Raw genomic sequence first — 20,770 nt, 5'->3', positions numbered from 1 at the left:
AAAAACGGTTGATTCACAGGTTGTGCACAATCTTATGGCCGGGGTTAAGGCCAAGGTGCCGGCATTTGCTTATGGACTGTAAATAAAATACGAGTAAAATGGTAAAATGAAGTTTAATAGTTATCTTTCAATCCCTGAAAATTTGATGGCAATCGGATGAAAACTAGAATTTTGCGAATCAATTTTGTGTGTGGCAATTTCATCGTGGACACCCTTTAGAATAGATTAGCGAAAAGTTGTGGGCCTGATCTGCTGCACACTTAAAATTTATTGCCGGGTCTCGATAATTTTTGCAGAGAACTACACCACTGAATGCTCGATTAAAAAAATAATGGCAGTTGTAACATTTTTTCGTAAATCTCGGTTCACCTAATTGAAATTTCGGCACAAAATATCCGTAATCTCGGTAGTGGCACAAAATATCCGTAATGTGACAGCTGTCATTATCTTTTTAACCGAGCACTCAGATATAACTAAGCTCCGTTAACCCGTAAAGACCCGGGACGGAACTTGTTTTTTGAAAAAGCTCGTTCTCAGCACTGGAACGGCCGATTTAGGAAAACTTGGAATTTTATTCAAGGGGAATAGTTGCTCAAAGTTTTGGTAAAGATGCCACCCCTCTGGACCCCTACCCGTTTTTGTGAGACGCAAATATGTCTGTGTTTTTTTCTAATTTTCCAAACAGTTTTAGCAAACACTGGGAATTTTCATACGAATCAATTACTCCATGTATGAAATCATGTCAGGTGGATGAAATATGGTATGTAAGAGTGAATTATTTCAGTACAAAATCACGAAACTACGTATTCTTATAAAAATTCAAACAACAAAACCGTTTTTTAAATTTTAAGCTCTACATTTTTGCGGTTTTACAAAAAAGGGTCACTTCAGATCTTTTTGAACTGAACATTTTTAGAAAGACAATTCATTTACCTAAAATTTTCTGAACCTAATAAAATAAGTACTATTGAAGAAAGAAAGTATCACTAACAGAAACGACTGCAAACACCCACAACGTTTCGATTAATTTTCTGTGGGAGCTGCCAGCCCCATATACGAGCTGGCGTGGATGACAAACCAAAAATGTTGGTACCAGTAGGGCTGGATTTAGGTGGTGGGAAGCTCGGATCAGATATTTTCGTGGGGCCCTCTATTCTTAAAAAAATTAGAAGTGGGAAAATTTTAAATTTTGAAATGACTTAAAGCTTCGCTGGAAGGTTACGAGCAAAAAAATAGGTCACCACTTTGTCTTTACGTCTGGCTCAGGACTCGGGGCCCCTTGTGTCAGAAGGCCTGGGGTATTTTCCCCCTTCGCCCATCCCCATTAAATCCGGGCCTGGGTACCAGCATGTTTTACAACAATATTAATATCTTGGTTAAACTCCAGTGGACCTAATTAACGAAGGATATCATCTCTATCGTCAAAACGTTCAACCCAACTTTCGTTACCGTGAATAGCTAGATTTACAAAGTTTTTGAGGAATACACTAACCCAACGGTTCTCAACCTTTTTTTGTCCGCGTACCCCTTGGCGCTATTTTCCAAATCCCTGGCTTGGATTGTTCTCGCAGAGTATGGGAGTATAATAGATCTTGTTGTGGTAGTCTAGTCCAGGCTTAAAATTGAATTACGGTTTGTTTGATTGCTAGTCATGTTTTAAGAACAAGTTTGAACAACGAATGAAGTATTATGGAGAAAAATGGCTTTGTCCGCCATTACTGATCTGTCTTTCGCGTACCCTCTGAAGGCTTTCGCGTACCCTTAGGGGTACCCGTATCCCAGGTTGAGAACCGCTGCACTAACCAATAAAGGCTCAGTACAGTACAGTAGTATATTGGAATTCGTTTGGATTGTTTTGACTTACTCTGAACAACAATCTAATTTGCTTAACACACACAAAAATAATACATTTCCTTTAATCTATGAATAAATGCAGTAGAGTAAAACTTCCCCTAAGATTCACTACTTCATCCTGCCAGTATGGCAGCATATAAAATATGGCATTTCGACGAGGAAATTTCGATCATTATCCACCTGTTTAGGAGCAATGTTTATTATTTGTATACTCACTTTTTTATTACACCACGCAACAGCAGCAAATGTCTGCAGCTGTGGATGTGTTAGTGTGCGCGGGCGCACCTCTTTTGTGCGTTGTGCAGGATTCTCTTCACTCGAGCTGGTTTCTTTCCCGTTGCTAACATTTTTCACAACATTTGCTGCCGATAGAACTCACTAACGTTTCCTTCGTGCAGGAGTATTTTCCACTGACTGTGACGTCTTCGCGCCAACAATCGAACTTACATTAGTATTAGTGTAAATGTGGTAACTGGATATCCTGGTGAAAAATTCACTACTACACCAAGTAATTAATTCAACCGGCAAAGTCCACCGCACATCATACCTTCGTCACTTAATTTATTATTAATGAGCATCGTAAGCTTCACTTGGTCGGTGGAACTTAAATAAATGGAACATATTTGCCCCACAAATCACTATCGCCTCTTTTGAACAAAAATCGAAGACCTGGATATAAAATCCACCCTCACTAACGAACATATAATTCGAATTCGTTCTCACCTGCTACGCCAAACTCTATTGCAGTTTATTTTTAGTTAAGAACTTTAGAGCATTTGTTGAACTGAAAAGAGGCAATTTAATAGTTTCAACATAATTTGTACACCCCGCCGCTTGCCAGTTTTTGCTCTAGATAGCGTTGTAGTGATGCAATTTAGTGGTAGGAATTAGTAGAAATATTTACAACATTTGTTTCGCCACCAGCTGTATTGTTTATGTGGACGCTCCGTGTTTTATGTTTCCATTTTTTTTTTCTCTATGAGAACTGAGCCACAATTAAAGAATCGCTCTTCCCAAGTGAATAATATCCACAGTTTTTTATGCACGTCATGTTTATAACCTTTTAGTTACGCCAGCTACTACAACAACAGGTAATGGGTATACCGCTACTTCTTTCACTGCTACTATGAAAGCCTAGTTTTTCGCTGCTTGCAGGGGGTACGGTTTTTCATCGCCTTACCCTATTTGCAGAGTTTTGTTACCGCCCTGTTTTACCCGTTGCCAGAGCGGTGACTGTACTGATGGGATGTCATCACACCGGCGTCCCTGTTGAAGAGATCAATTTGAATTGTAAATTAAGCGCATGCATAAAACAGCTACTCGTGTATTAATTGCTGATAGTGCAGAGCACGGTCTGTGTTATTTATCTAATAAATTACGTCCAACAGTTTGACGAAGGAAAGATGTATTTGCTAACACAATGCGGGTATGAATATAATTCCTCGAGAAAGTAGTTTGATCTCTCGAATCTACATCCGCAGAATCGACGAAAGTGTACTCATTCAACATGTTCTGCTTGCAGTCGTAAACAATTATAGAAATTCACAAACCATGACAAGATATCTTTAATCGGAAATTATATTACAGAAATAAACAAGTAATAAACCAATTCTGGTTATTGCCTATAATTTTGGTAAATGCTTAACTTACACGACGGCCTTATCAAATAAAAGAGCGCTGACCGGTAGAAGAGTGGTGGATCAAGTTTCCATTCGAAACAGATCCAGTAAAACATACTTTAATTCACGTACCTAGTTAACTTTATTATGTTCCAGCATTATTTCAGCTCTGAAAATATTTTTCGACAAATCGATCATCTCTGCGGCATTTACCCAATTTTCACTCTTAATGATTTTTATTTCATCACATGAACGATTCAAGCAGCATTTTTTCAGCAAGCGTTGTTTGAACTTTTTGAAGCTAGTTTCTTTCGGAGTAGTATCTTTCCTATCCATTACTAGTCGCGTACAGTACAGAAACCGAATGTACCAAATTGTTAAATTTCCAAATTGCAAAACAAACTCAGAGTTATAGAATTTCAAAAGAAATTGAAAAATTTCTTTGCGACTGACCGATGTCTTCCATTTTTTTAGGACTTACAAAAAAAACGAAGGAAGAGAGATAGAACATTGCAGGATAGTGAAATATTCCCTTGCCATAGTAACACTCACGTTCTTGCTGGCTATTTTTCATTTGTATGCAAAAGCGCTAAAAATTATCAGCCCTGATACACACAAGCACGGATAAATAATAGACATGCCCCTTGCTCTCAATAGTAAAGCAAAGCAAAGCAAAGCCTACATTCCGATTCGGAACTTGACCTACTGTTTGTTATATACACAGACTTCGCAGCCAACTGTTCAGTGTACAGGAAATTGCGGGGCTAGCGCTACGATCCTACTGACACTAACAGTCTCTCCCGAGCCGAGACTCGAACCTGCGACGACTGGCTTGTTAGGCCAGCATCGTACCTTGAGACCATCTGGGAGATTGCTCTCAATAGTGGTATTGTTAATAACATCTGCGGAAACATCAAAATAAATCAACGTTTCTGATCGCAGTGATAAGTCCACACATGAAAAAACGTACGATTCAGTTTTACTCCATCCGTCAGGATAGCAGGTTTTAGTAATACGAGTGTGTATAAGTAAGATAAATCTCGAAGCTGCTGTCAAACATTACCTATGAAGGTGTGATATGCGAAGCAGGTATAAAAAAAAAGCAATACCATGTTCTTCGAAATCCGAAATGTGTTCTTTGGCCTTGCTGACTAGAAATGTACTGAGTTTCAATAATATATACGGAAAGTAAAGGCTATGTTTTTCGTATAAACAATTTTACAAAACTTCGTAAGTAACAGTCGGGGGAGCTCGGGGACCGAGTTTTGTGCGGGAGTCCCCCAAAAAAACAACAGTTTTGTAATCGTACGTATTTAAAACTTTTGTTTGTTTTGAAACCTAACAAAAACTGTTAGAAATTTTTAGAATATCTTCTTATAAGGATTCTTCGTTGAAAACTTATCCCTGATATAAACAGGGATATATTCAGCTGATCTCGAGGTACGATGCTGGCCTAACAAGCCAATCGTCGTAGGTTCGAGTCTCGGCTCGGGAAAGACTGTTAATGTCAGTAGGATCTTAGCGCTGGCTCCGTAATTGTTCTGTACACTGAAACAGTTGGTTGCGAAGTCTGAATATATATAAACAGAAGTTCGGGTTCCAAATGGAAATGTAGCACCCAAAACTTTGCTTGCTATATAATCAACACTTAATTCCTGCAGTCAAACGTATTCGCAACTTCGCAATGCCAAATTTGACTCCCGTTCACTCTTCATAGTCGTACGCAACCTATTCTCAATAAGGTTCATTTTCGAAAAAGACCTGTTCGCAGTTGGGTTCAAAATAATTATACAAGCAAGGCAACAGAATAACTTTTTTTCGGGATTTGTGTGGGCCCGGGGCCCGGGGTCCGGTCCCGTTGGCCCCCCGATATCCGGCTCTGGCACTAGTAGTGTGTATGAGGTGAAAATCGATACATAATTTTGATAAGTTGTGTTGTAACTAGTTGGCACATATCCAAGGCATCTTTATTGTATTGTCACCCAGTAGCTTAATCGGAGTGATAAACGTATGAATATGAAACGGTACCAGAGGAAAACAAATTTTCCAGAGTACATTCGAAATATGCAAACTGCAGTTACCATTATTTATCTTTATTGATGACGTCAAACCGAGGTTTGGTATTGCCTTTTCTCGAAGACAGTTTATAATTTTGCTACTAGCAAAATACGTTTGTAAGTAGCGCAGCACAGCACAGCAGGATCCATTCGTACAGTTGCGTATGCTCATTCAGAGCAAAGCATACCTTGCAAGGCACCCCACCAGTGAAAGGCGTCCTTGTTCTTTGGTCAGAAATCATATCCATTCGTACTGACGACACTGGCAATGTCTAGTGGAGAAAATTCATTGCACAAGCGAATATTGCTGGTTGATAATATTACATGCAACCACGAACTGCAACCAGCCCAGTATGCATCGATGTTAGGCAGCCAACTTTGCTGTAGCATCGAGTTCAGTGCCAAAAACTAAAAAGTTAAATAAAAACGAGCGGATGGCAAAGAGGAGAAATTAAATCGGTCAAATTCAATCCAGCGGTAGTTTTCTGGTACCCTATACATCCCGGGAGTCTACTCTGTATAGCCGAGTGAGAGAACAAGCGAATGCGAATGTGATATTGAAAATGTTAAATGGAAGAAAAACAATAATTTACATATCTTCGCACTCCAGCGTCCCATGATGGCCTGCATCTCTCTGATGTGGCAAATTATTTTACTTCCTCTTTTGGCGGGGATCAGTAACCGGAAGCAAAATTATTATCACAGCATGCCAGTGAAGAGCAGACCTTAAACGTAGTCCTTTTTAAAAGAGCACTGTGAGTTAGTTGGTTGCAGAGCGAGAGCGGGAAAAAGAATTGGGATGTCGACGGATGTCGGAAGGGCAGGACAGAACACATCCTGAGCTAGTGCACAATGCAGATACTGAATGCAGATGTTTCGCGATCAAAGCACGAGGACATCCGGACGGCGGCATTGAGGAATATTCAAATGACCCATACCTCAATTGAACCACAAGGATAAATCGCGAAAGAAGACGGGCATAAGCAAAAAGTGAGGTCTTAGAAATTCATTCTTAACAAGGAAGCATCAACACCAGACAAATAACTGAGAATACTATGTGTTATAACGTTGAAGTGGATAAAGATGCGGCTTGAAATTTTCAAGTTTTTCTGTACAGTAAACGGTTTTTTAGCTACAATGCTTAAATATTATACTTCCTTTTAGAAGAAAACTCATGGGTCTAAAAAATTTCACCATCTGCGAAAAATTCTCAGTTTGCTAAGCCAAATTGTGCAAAGTTTTATTTAAATCAAAACTGGTCGATATTCGATTTCGTTCATGTGTGGACAGAAGTGTTAATTTATGCCTCTCTTATGAGTTGATTGAGTGAACTCCGTTACCGCCAGACCACAGAGCCTGTTTGACGAACGTGTGTTCGTGGTTAATTTAATCAAGACATGCGATCCGAACCATCATGAATTGGAAAACCGGCAACTTGTGACAAGCGTTAATGAGTCGAGGAAAGAAAGTGCTCATTAAAGGTACAATGTGGTAAAAACTAATTCGGTTACACTTTTCATGAATTTCATTGGTTATCGGGAATAAGAAAAACAAGTTTAGGGGTACTACAGTCCTATTATCATTACTACATAGGACAACTTAGAAGCTAGCTACTGATTTCGAACAGTTTAGATTCGAACATTCTAAAAATGAGTTGTATAGTTACGACTGTGCTTAAAACAATTTGGCTCTCTAACAATAGTTACAATCTATTATATTATCTTTAAATGTTGATATTTTTACAAAGATGTAAAACATGCTTTATAAAATGTGATTTATTCATTTAACATCTGCTGTGTGCGAGAAAAGCCGAGGTTAAGGGCTAAAGTATATAAAAAAAAACTCTCTCATGCCTTCAAAGTTACTACATAGGCTGAAAAGCCTTTGACCTGACACAGAGATGGCGATGCAAATTAAAAATGTTTTTGGATCGATTGTACCAGAATCCAAATTACAGGACATGCTATTAGCTCTAACGCTTCTGTTATTTTGGTTACCATGAAAAAAGGTACATTTTTTTGATTAGGGGTCAGAATTCGTGAAACGGATCACTAAAAATCGCGATGTAAATTTTTTTCAAATAAGTATTAAAAACTTCAAGAGTTTCACTTGGGAATTTGATTTTCCAATTTTTATTGAATTTGAGTAAGTTTACAAGTTGTTATTGTCATTTGAAATTTAGGTCAAAATTGTTTTTAAATAGACATAGCTTTAAAAATATTGCATCGAATTTGATGAAATTTTCACATCAGATGCCTCCTGAGTTGTAGTTTACGAAAATATTTTTTTGAAGAAAAAAATATTTTTTCAATAGTAACTATTTAAAACAATATGTTGAAAATCTATGTTCTGGGGCACTGAAAAATCTGAAAAAAATCACAAGTATTTTTGACGAAATTTCGAAACTGTCCTGAAAATTTCGCGGTGGTGATATTTTTTGATCAAAAGATATGGGCCTTCAAAGTGACCCTTAGGCGTTGCTCCCTAACGACAAAAATAATGTTTAAGCGTAGTAATGGGCTGATTGGTATTACAGAATTTAGTTGCTAGGGTAAACATTAATGTATTATGCCGTATCAAATAAATGTTATGTGGAAAAACCTAAATTAATCCACCTAGCGGTCAGACCCAGCCTTTCTCATTCAATTTTTTATTTGTAAAAATAGATTTACATGACCGCTTCAATCCAATAAATGTATATTCACTCTTTAGGTTCTAAAATATTGATGTTGTAATCTTTACATATAAAAATGCAGTCAAGTCTGTCTGTCTGTCTGATCCATATAGGCCCGAAAACTACCGAACCGATCGACGTGGACATTTTTATGTAGGGGTTTTTGGTGCCGATAAAGGTTCCTATGATAGTTTGAGACCCCTCCCTCTTCTGGAAGGAAGGAGTCCCATACGAATGAAACATAAATTTCTGCACAACTCAAGAACAAACCAAGCAAATGAAACCGAATTTGGCATGTGGATGTTTTAAGGGGTAACTAATATGTCCATAATAGTTGGATGAACACAAATTTGTGCACATCTCGAGAAGTAATCAACCAAATGGAACAAAATTTGGCAGGTAAATGTTTTAGTGGTAACAAATATGTGCATAATGGTTTGACACCCGACTCCCTCTTCTATAAGGGAGGGATCCCATGGAAATGAAACACAAATTTCGCACAGCTCAAGAACCAATCAAGAAAATACAACCAAATTTGGTATGTGAATGTTTTTAGAGGTAACAAATATGTCCATAATGGTTTACGCCCCTCCCTCTTCTGGAAGTACATATTTCTTCACAAATTTCAGCACATCTCGCGAACTAATCAACTAAATGGAACCATAACAGATATGTTCCATAATAGACCTCAGACAACATTTTGGATTGTAAGATGGCAACTTCCGGTTTCTGGAAAACAGCCAAAAATGGCCGATTTCCACCCAATATAATAATATCCGGATCTAAAATAATACACAGGAAATAAATCGACCACAGATAGCATTTTAAATTCTAAGATGGCGACTTCCGGTTTCTGAAAACAGCTGAAAATTACCAAATACCACCCAATATTAGTTTTTCTTTAACCAGTATGCCGTTCAAAACCCAGAAATTGTCTCCAAATGCCATTATGAAATCCAAAATGGCGACTTCCGGTGTCGGAAAAACAGCGGCAAATGACCAAATACCACCCAATATGAGTATTTCCGGAACCGTAATGATGCACTGGAGCCACAAATCGACTTCAGACAACATTTTGAATTTTAAGATGGCATCTTCCGGTTTCTGGAAAACAGCCTGAAATGGACGATTCCCATTAAATATTAGTATTTCTGGGACCGGAAAGATGCACAGAAGCTAAAAATTGATCACAGACACAATCTTGAATTTTAAGATGGTGACTTCCGGTGTCTGGCAAACAGCCGGAAATGACCAAATACCATTCAGTATGAATGTTTTCGGAACCAGAATTACGCCCAGATGACAGAAATTGATTTCACAGGCAATTTTAAAGTCCAAAATGACGACTTTCGGCTTCTGAAAAACAGTCCAAAGTGACAAAATATCACCCAATATGAGTTTTTCTTCAACCAGTATCCTAAATACAATTTTGAAATCCAAGATGGCGACAACCGGTTTGTGAAAAACAGCCTAAAATAAACAAATACTATCCAATATGAGTATCTCTGGAACCAGAATGATGCAAGGAGCTAACAATTGACCTCAGGCACCATTTTGAATTGCTAAATGGCAACTTATAGGCAACAGTCGAAAATGACCGAATAATACTCAATATGGATATTTCCGTAAACGTGATGATGCAAGACGACCACTTTTAGTTTCTGGAAAATAACCAAAAATACCTCCCAATATGGGTATTTCCGGTGTCAGATTGATGCCAGAAAGTCTGCTGAAAATGACAGAATACCACCCAATATGAATATATTCAGAATTAAGGCGATGTACAGAAGCCAAAAGTTGAGGATATTGTCATTTCGATAAAACCAATCATTTCAAACGGTTTGTTATCTGACTTTGATCATATCCTATGACCGATTCGTCGTGCATTTGCAGACTTTGAACACATTGCAAGAAATCAATGAATTTGGAACGTTCAAATAGTACGATACCACATTTAAATTATGTTGAGGTCACATATATCGATCAAAGCAGGTATAGTTTTAAATAGTCTTTGAATTTCTCCCGCTCATCTGATAATAATAATCAAATCGGTTGTGTAGTTTCTGAGATAATGAAGTTTCGTGATATTCACAAGTCGGTACATTACAAATGAAGTTACAGTTCGATTACAGTAAAATTCAATAGGGTCTTCTAAGGCAGCTAGACCATTCATTTGACACTAATTTTGTGGAAATCGGGTCGGCCATCTCTGAGATAAGTGAGTGAGTCCAAGTAGTCTTCGGAATATGTTCCTTTGCATAGCTGGATTTCACGTTTTTAAACATAACAGGCAAAGTAATAGTCCGATTGCAAAACAAATCAATAGGGTCTTATAGGGCAACTAGACCTTCCATTTGACACTGATTTTATGAAAATCGGTACAGCCATATCGGAGAAACATGAGTGAGATTAAACAGTCTTCAGAACACGTTTCTTTCCATAACTTTCGAACAACATGTTCAATCTTCATAAAATTCAAAAGTTAAAGATATTTAAGGTAGCCCGTTTTTTTGAAACCAATTTTGTTCAAATCGGTGTTGTAGTTTCTGAGATATTGTTGTTTCGTGATTATCACATTTTTAAACATAACCTCTTAACTAAAAATCCGATTACAATAACATTCAATAGGGTCTTATGGGGCAATAAGACCTTTCATTTGCAATTAATTTCATGAAAATCGGTCCAGCCATCTCTGAGAAAAGTGAGTGAGAATAAAAATCTGCACATACACACACACACACACATACGCACACATACACACACACACATACAGAAAATGCTCAGCTCGTCGAGCTGAGTCGAGTGATATATGCCATTCGGCCCTTTGGAGCACTTTTATACTTTCGGTTTTGCAAGTGATTGCTATACCTTTCTAGGAGAAAGGCAAAAAATGATACGGAACATCTGCTCCAGATAATTCAACCGTAAAGTGGTTATTTGCCTAATTTGTTTGTGACCCTATCCCTACCGACCGTTCAAATGCACCACGCTCAGGAAGGTCAAATAAGGTAGTTACGCTGGAAAATAACCAGAAAAAATGAAGTGAAAATGAGCGAGTTAGGTAAGTAAATGAGATTCTTAAAAAACCTAAATTAATCCACCTAGCGGTCGGACTCAGCCTTTCTCATTCAAATTTATTATTTGTAAAAATAGATTTACATGAATGCTTAAATCCAATAAATGTTTATCCTCTCTTTGGGTTCTAAAATATTGATGTTGTAATTAAAGTATTAAATATGAAATTTGACGTAATTTTAGTACTTAAGAAATAGCGAAATAAAAGAAATGACTCTTAATTTCGAACAATTTAATCACGAGCGATGCCGGGAACGTTCAGATAGTACGATACCACATTTAAATCATGTTGAGGCCATATATATTGATCGAAGCAGGTAAAGTGTTGAATAGTCTTTGAATTACTTTTCTTTCTGAAACTTTTAAACAGCATATCAAACTGTTATGAAGTTTGTTATTTGTAAGTTTGAGAGATGACTCATTTGTATGACACTAGTTATGTTCAAATAAGTCGTGTAATACTTGAGATAATAGACTTTCGTTGTTTTACAAATTAAAACATAACGCTTGCTTAAGTTTGATTACAATCAAATGAAAAGGTAACGTATGGGGCAGCCAAACTTTGAAACCACGAGTTCAATCATAATTCATCAGTTAACCCTTAACTAGCCCGTTCATCTGATATCAATATTGTTCAAATCGGTTGTGTAGTTTCTAAGATAATGAAGTTTCGTGATTTTCACATTTCGATACATTACAGACGAAGTTACAGTCCGATCACTGCAAAATTCAATAGGGTGTTATGAGGTAGGTAGACCTTTTATTTGATACTAATTCTGTGGAAATCGGGTCAACCATCTCTGAGAAATATGAGTGAGTCCAAGTAAGTTGTCTTGGAATATGTTTCTTTTTATAGCTGGATTTCACATTTTTTAACATAACAGGCAAAGTAATAATCCGTTTGTAAAAAAAAATCATAAGGGTCTTATGGGGCAACAAGACCTTTCATATGACACTAATATTATAAAAATCGAGCCAGCCATCTCTGAGAAACATGAGTGAGATTAAATAGTCTCCAGAACACGTTTCTTTCCATAACTTCTGAACCACATGTTCAATCTTCATAAAATTCAAAAGTTAAGGGTTTTTAAGGTAGCCCGTTCATTTGAAACTAATTTTAATCAAATCAGATGTGTGGTTTCTGTGATATTGATGTTTCGTGATTTTTACACTTTGATACATAACCTCTAAACTGGAAATCAGATTACAATAAAATTCAATAGGGTCTTATAGGGCAACTAGACCTTTCATTTGCAATTAATTTCTTTGAAATCTGTTCGGTCAGACCATCTCTGAGAATAGTGAGTGCGAGAAAAGGTGCACATACACACGTACACACCCACACACAAACACATACACCTATACATGCTTATATGCAGAAATGCTCGATTCGTCTAACTGAGTCGAGTAGTATATGACATTCGGCCATTTGGATCACTTTTCTACCTTTTAATTAGCCAGTGATCGTTAGGAGGAAGTCAATATGTTTACTTTCATTATGTGATTTCACATTTTCATGAACAACGGACAAAGTTACGATCCGATTGCAATGAAATTCAATAACAACCTATGAGGCAACTAGACCTTTCATTTGACACTAATTTTGTGAAAATCGGTTCAGCCATCTCTGAGAAAAATGAGTGAGTTTAAACAACCTCAGGATAACTTTTCTTTACATAACTTTTGAACCATATGTTCAATCATTACGAAATTCAAAAGTTAAGGGTTCTGGAGACAGCCCGATCATTTGAAACCAATTTTATTAAAATCGGTTGTGTGGTTTCTGAGATATTGATGTTGCGTGATTTTTACATTTTGATACATAACCTCTAAACTAAAAATCCGATTACAATGAAATCCAATAGCAACCTATGGCGCAACTAGACCTTTCATTTGCAATTAATTTTATGAAAATCGGTCCAGCCATCTCTAAGAAAAGTGAGTGAGAAAAAAAAGTTGCACACACATACACACACACACATACACACATACATACATACATACAGAAAATGCCTAGTTCGTCGAAAGGGGTCGAGAGGTATATGACATTCGGCCATTTGGACCACTTTTATACCTTTGGTTTTCCCAGTGATTGCTATACCTTTCTAGGAGAAAGGCAAAACGCGTTGGTTACATCATTCATGAATCTTAACTCATGAAGAAGCTGTGCGCAAGATCGGTGCCGCATTTCTTAACAATTTACCAAATGATTAACGTGTTAAACTTTTGACGGGTGTGGTTCTTGGAGTGATTTCTTGCCTGGTGTGGAAGACATAACTGGGCTGTGGAGCAGTATCCACGGTGCCATCGAAACGGCTGCGAGAGAGGTGGTTGGTACGACCCGTTTCCACGCGTAAGGACGCGAAAGTGTAATGGCTGGTTCGATGCCGGGTGCCAGAGAGCGACAGATGAAAAGAACCGTGCCAGAAGCCGCAAGCTCACTGTGGCTATGCGTCAGAACAGAGAGAGGTACAGGGGGGCGGGAGCTGCCGAAAATAGAACCCACCCTCGGAAGAAGCGCGAGTACGAGGAGCAGGTGCTCGCTGGCGCAGAGGACAGCTATGCTTAAAATGACACGTGCGGAGCTTCTATAGAACAGTCAACAGAGTTAGAAGCAGGAATTTCCCTGTGCCGGTCATGTGTAAGGACAAGGACGGCAACTTGCTCACTGATAAACCGATGATTGCAGCAAGGTAGAAGGAGCATTTCAGGCGCTATTGAACGGTGAGGAACCGGATGAGCAGAGCAGGAAGAGGATGACGATTATGAGTGACGAACAAGCTGTGGAGCCACCAACACCAACCAGTGAGCTGAAAAGCGGCAAGGCCGCTGGGAAGGACGGTATCCCGGGCGAACTTCTAGAAGCGGGAAGCGAGCGGCTGTACTATGCGGTCCACCAGATACTAAGGATCTGGGCGGATGAACAAATGCCGAAAAACTGGTTGGAAGGCCTAATACGCACTATATATAAGAAGGGTCATCGATTGGATTGTTGCAATTATCGAGGCATTAGGTTGCTCAACTCCGCATATAAAGTGCTCTCCCGTAGCCTGTTCTTCAGATTGAGACCGTTAACGTAATCCTTTGTTGACGAATATCAGTCTGGTTTTCGACAGGGGCGTTCCACGACGGATCAAATCTTCACCCTGCGACAGTTCCGGGAGTACAACTTACCGACTCACCATCTGTTTGTGGATTCGAAGGCGGCATACAACTCAGTGAAAAGAAACGAGCTGTGGCAGATCATGCTGAATTACGGTTTTTTCACGAAACTAATTATGCTGAGTCGTATGACGCTGGAGGGATCAAAATCGTGCGTGCGGATAGCTGGCGAGACATCAGCCGCGTTCGTAACGTTGGATGGACTGAAGCAGGGGGATGCGCTCTCTAACTGACTGTTTAACATCGCTCTTGAAGGTGCAGTACGAAGAGCAAACGTGGAAAGAAACGGTACGATCATCACGAAATCTCACATGCTTCTTGGTTTTACGGACGACATCGACATCATCTGTATCGACCGAAGGGCCGTGGAGGAGGCCTTCGTACCTTTTAAGAGGGAAACAGCGAGATTGGGACTTGTCATTAACCTTACCAAAACGAAGTACATGGTAGCTGGCAGAGAGCGTGGGAATCCCCGTGGTGTTGGTGCTGAGGTGAAGATAAATGGGGAACGATTTGAAGTGGTTCATGAATTCGTTTATCTTGGTACACATGTGACATGTGACAACGCTATGAGCCGTGAAGTGAAACGACGAGTTGCAGCTGCGAACAGGGCCTTCTACGGACTACGTAACCAGCCCGTAACCAGGTCCCGTAGTTTGCAAACTCGCACATAGCTAGCGCTGTATAGGACGCTGATACTCCCGGTGGCCCTTTACGGACATGAAACATGGACGCTGAAGGAAGCTGATCGACGAGTGCTCGGAGTTTTTGAGCGTAAAGTTCTGCGATCGATACTTGGCGGTAAACTGGAAGATGGAGTGTGGCGCAGACGCATGAACCACGAGTTGTACCAGGTATACAAACATGCTGATATAGTGAAGGTTATTCAGCGGGGCAGGCTTTAGTGAGCTGAACATGTAGCCAGAATGCCTGACGAGAGAGAAAGGAAGAGGCCGTCGACTCCGTGGTAGGCCTCGCACGCGGTGGAAGAAGATACACGATCTGCTGGTGTACGAGGAGACTGGAGAACGGCTGCCTAAGACAGAAGAAGCTGGTTCACCCCTAGACCGGTGAACGGTCCGTTAGCAACAAAGTAAAAGTAAGCAAGGTTCTTGCCTGGTGATATTCATCCGAAGCGCCAAAAACGCAACAATAAGCCGGTAACTTGTTGGTCAGTGATTTTCGGGATTCGCATAGCATAACATTCATCTTGAGCATGGTGAAACAATCAATAAACAATAATATTGTACATTATTGGATGAAACAACTATACAAAACGGTCGCATATGGTGAAGAAAAAAGTGCTCTTTCACCAACACAACGCTTCAGCGCGCGCTACAGCCGATAAATTAAAGGAATAGTACTACGGACTGGTTTCCCGGCCTCCGTAACCGCCATATCTAGTCCTGAGCGACTCTTTCCCGTTTGCCCGGTTGAAAATATGGCAATAGATTCCACTCGAATAAATAAGTAAAGTTGAGAACAAAAGACCAGTTTTGAAAGACTTGACGCGCAGCACTACAAAACTGGTAACAGAATGTTCCTATTTTCTTCCTATTGCTCAAATCTCTATGAAATTTTTATTGAAACGTTCTCAACTAGTTGTACTTTAGGATAGAACAATATTTTGTTTTCGGTTATTTAAAAAATTATTAAAACTTGTCGTTACGTTAGCATTCTAATCATATTTTTCAGAATAAATTTCTTTATTAAGTAAATTTAGAGTGTTTTTTCAACTATAACTGTTGCCAAGAATAAACCTATTCTAGTAATGTTTCTTCATAGGTTATTCTAAATGTCAGCAAAATGTCGATTTTGTCCCGATTCCACTACAGTATTAAAATAGGTTTATCTCGACGTCAAATTAATCCGCTCCTTGTTGTGGGGAGGGGGTCACATTTAACTTTAACGAAGACGCGATGATTCTGTCTCATAGCTGAAGCGAGACAATTATGTTTCGACTGGTCCTGGCCAAAAATGCAACCACTCCCTGCGAAAGAGGGAGGATCATGTGGAGACAAATTATTATTGTATCTCTGAGTATCGCTTACACTCTTGATATTACATTAATCAGATTTTAAATAAGTTAATTTAACATCGAGATAAACCTATTTTAGTGTTGTAGTAGAATTGGGGCAAAATCGACATTTTGCTGACATTTTACGTAGATCAGACATCTACCAATCGATTCCTGAGCCTTTTTCACTCAATTTAGGACAGATTTTAACTACGACTTTTAGATATTAGCGCATTACCATTAAAGCTCAGACGTACTCGATATCATTTTGCTTTGTAAAATATACTAAAACCATGCCAAAACCGTTTTCGTAGAATCACCGTTTTGAGCATAATTTTTGTCCGATTTTTGTCTGTTTTTTTAAAGATGGGTAAGAAGATGCTAATATGTGAACAAACTTTTAGTATTTGGATATTTGACTCTAAAACAAATATGTTCAAACTCGGGGAAATTCGATTTTGCATCAATATACACAAAAAAAATATATATAGAAACCAAGGCAGAAAAAAGTCGATTTTTGTCGCACTGTGTTATCGTAGTGAAAAATGATTCTACTGTAACCATTTACAAGTTTGCATTTTAGTACCACCCTGGTCGTATTTTTCATCATAACAATTGCTTCAATCGATAGCAATTATATCAATTATTTTTACCTGTAGACTTCACCATTTATTTATATGCACCTAGAATTACATAACCCTTTCTCCAGGGAATGACGCTTTTTTCCGTTCTAGGAATACATTATTCTGAACTGCAATCGACTGTATTGAAACCGAGTATCGCAGTAAATGTAGTCGTTTGAATGTATTCAGGTTGGCTATTTCAGCCTGCCCTCTACAGAATGAGAAAATAAATTACACTTTTGATACTTTGTTAGCAATGAAATAAATACTCAAAAATTGTCAAAAAAATTATAAAAATTGTTAGAAATTGCCGATGTAGATCTGTTATACCAGCCGGTTAATTTTATTTGTATAGGTAGGTACGCGATTTTGTTTTCATAGCTTAAGTGTGATATAGTGTGGACCTTCAACTTCCATAGCAATTAATTATGAATGTTCCTTGTACTTGCTGTCTGTAGTGTTTGCATTGTGGCGATGCGCCGCTTTGAAAGAACGATATATAGGCTCTGTGTAACTACTTTACTGCCTAAAGGACCTAGTACTGCGAGCCCGACACGTTTCGATCGATTGCTGCAGGAAATGACCGGTATATTCTTTGTTTCCTAGCTCACAATTTGTCTGTTATATACAAATGAATAAAATGTATATCAGTAGCAGTGACTTCAAACACTAGTATTAGATGAAAAATGTCGGTTTTGTTTCGCGTATGCACACAAAGTTTCGAGATTTGCAGGTACTAAAATCATGAATTATCATTAACAAAAAAATGTTTTAGCACCATAATATGTTAACTTTGAGTCTTGTTATGTTTAAATGAAAGGAGATTTGTTTTTAAACAGTGGATTACCTATATAATTAACACATATCATAACTTTATTGATAATATATTATAACTCATTGATGTATAACTGCATCAATAATAGCGGAGAGTGAATGAAACCAAATAAGAAAAGTTTTGAGATGCTATTTAACTGAGGATATTGCGTAATAGTGTGCAGATTCGATATCATTTTTTTACAGTTAATTTTTTTTTTTCTTGAAATAGTTCAATAAATCACTTTGTCGTTATGGTAAATTTTATACTCATTTTAAAAGATTTTTTATCCAAAGTTTGTGTGAATTTGAAGTTGAAAATTACTGAGTTCATTTAGTGATATTTTCTCTATATGAACATTCAAATATCTACTGTGTTTTTGTCGTCATATCGAAAGGATTAGTTTTAAGTTTTCCAATAATTTGGTAAATTTTTAACAATCGCGTGAAAATACAGTGAAAATACAGTTTCTGCGTTTTGAAGGTAGCTTTTTTCTGCAGGTTTAGTTAGCGATAAAAAAGTTGAATGCTGTGAGTAGGGCAATATATATGATCAGTTTCTTAGTTATGTAGTATCACAGTACTCCTGATTTCAAGAACAAATTTTATAAAATTTAATTTATTTATCATAAGCACCCTGATTTTTTCTTTAATTATCTAACCCTAAGCGGACTTTTTTTTTGAAAACCAACCAACCAAACTAGGAATGGTATTCTCCTTTATATGTGGAAAGAGCAGAGCGAATATTTACCGCTCACTTATTGCACACCATGAGCACTACGTGTAGCGTGTTTTTTGCACCACGCTTCTTGCTTTTACTTTGTGTTGTGTTCCTGCTGCTCGCAGAAAAATGAATACACATGCTGCTTACACCACAGCTGAGCAAAACAAGAGTATCGAATTACTGTAGTGAGAATACACAGAAGTAAACCGCGGCGAGCACTGCTGAGATAAGTTCGATAGCGTTAGAAGGGCAAACATGCGTGACGGGTGGCTGGATTTTTTACAGTTTCGAGATGCAAAGCAAACAACGCTATCTACTTTCCTACCTAGATGCTCTCCTCATTTGATATATGCTTCGAGACGCATAGTAAAAGAACTGCAGGTAGCTCTGTTGTGTAGTAATTGAGCGTAATGTCCTTTCGGGTGAGTCATCGAAAAGTCGACGTGAAGGCCGTACAACGCTTTTGTTGCGGCATCATGGAAGAGCTTCGTCCCGAAGACCTTTCTCAAATATTCATTGATTCATTTTCGTTGATAATGAATGCATTTTCTTGAGTAATAGATCGGGTTTTCTCTAAGTACACTTTTTTTTACAGCAGTAGAAAAAAAAATTTGGTTGTCACACGGTAATATAAATGTTCTTGTATAGAGCCTTTCAATCAACTTCAGTAGTGTTGCAGGAGAGTTTATTTTACTATTTATCTTGTTTAAATCTCTGCGTCTTATAAATGGTAGGCGCGCGATCATTCTGAACCCAGCGGCATTTTTATAATTGAGTTATTAACACCAGTATATGTGAAAATGAATAATCTATCTTTCCTTAAAAAACGAAATCATTTGAACAGTTCATAATGATATTCTAATATGAAGTCTCTGTAGCTGTTTGCAGAAAACATACGTGATGGTTAAACTTCGAACACCAATTACTCGAAATAATGTTCTTGGTGCTTGGTTCGGTTTGGCTGTACGCCAACTGAATGACAACCGTTTGAGGTGAAACGGTGTTGAAGGCACAAATGGCCGACTTCTGCTGAACCCAAAAAGCAAAGCCTTGGTGCTACATTCCGATTCGGAACTCGACCTTCTGTTTATTATACACAGACTTCGCAGTCAACTCTTAAGTGTACAGGACAATTGCGGGGCTAGGTTACGATTCTGATGACACTAACAGTCTCTCTCGAGTCGAGACTCGAACCTATGACGACTGGTTTTTTAGGCCTCCATCGTATTTCGAGACCAGCTGGGAGGAGCTTCTGCTGAAGCCACAAATGGTCAAAAGCAAACATTCAATAGTGTTTTCACAGGGAACGCATTACCTATTTCTGAGACTTGTGTTTTTGAAAATTTTAAGGGGTGGCTCGAAGTAGGCCATTCGTATCCGTATCGTTCAATCGAATTTATTGAAAATTTTCTTCAAGAATACGAACTGCATGTCTACCGTAACTGGTTTCATGCCGAGAAATTATAGTTTTCCATAACTTTATAAGAACTAGCTTGTATCTCACCGGACAAAAACCCGTGACCAAAAGAGCCTTTCCAAATCAAATCAGCGAAAAATAACAGAAGGGTTGTGTGCAAAGACACAATCACGAGTTTGATGTAGAACTACATAAGGCTGCTTGTTACATTACTAGCATTTGTTGCCTTTGAAAGTGGTCACAAGTGACAATCGACTATCTCAAAATATTCCACTGATATTTATTATGTGTTCCATGGAACCAAATTATAGTGAATAGTTTCAATAATCTGTTCGGAATACCGTCTAAATCCTTCATTTGTTATTAAGCAAGGCTCTGCCATAAGAAATTTCATAATAGGACATTTCGAAGCTATTGAATATTCTGAAGCTTTCGTAAAAATGATCGATGGATTTGTGATATCCATTTATAAACTCAACCTTAAAGCGTTTTTCAGGCACTGGACAAGATACTGCATTTAAACCGATTCTGAAGTGTCTCTTTCTGTCCTGGATGTACAACATACCTTATACGTATGTGTTAAGATTCAGGTCTGTTTCAAGTTTAATATTTTCCCATGTGAAATTGGTTTCGTGTTTTCCTTTTCCTTCACGGTCATAACCCTAATGCACGCAAAAGTTGAATGATGCGCAACCACATCAATATTATGCGAAATCAGCGCAACTTTTGATTAAG

General features: G+C 38.2%; 1 protein-coding gene across 10 annotated transcripts in view; it reads right to left on the bottom strand.

The window, feature by feature from the left end:
* Positions 1-20,770, bottom strand: part of LOC129722324 (potassium voltage-gated channel protein Shab) — a 207,125-nt gene that overhangs the window by 177,463 nt on the left and 8,892 nt on the right. For all 10 annotated transcript variants that reach the window (XR_008727591.1, XM_055675679.1, XM_055675678.1 and 7 more), the window contains exon 2: positions 2,071-3,120. The gene's annotated coding sequence lies outside the window, so the exon portion shown is untranslated. The remainder of the gene's footprint in view (positions 1-2,070; positions 3,121-20,770) is intronic.

Source organism: Wyeomyia smithii, chromosome 2 (genome assembly GCF_029784165.1).
Source record: "Wyeomyia smithii strain HCP4-BCI-WySm-NY-G18 chromosome 2, ASM2978416v1, whole genome shotgun sequence".
Taxonomy (NCBI): domain Eukaryota; kingdom Metazoa; phylum Arthropoda; class Insecta; order Diptera; family Culicidae; genus Wyeomyia; species Wyeomyia smithii.
This window is presented reverse-complemented; position numbering and strand designations above follow the sequence as displayed.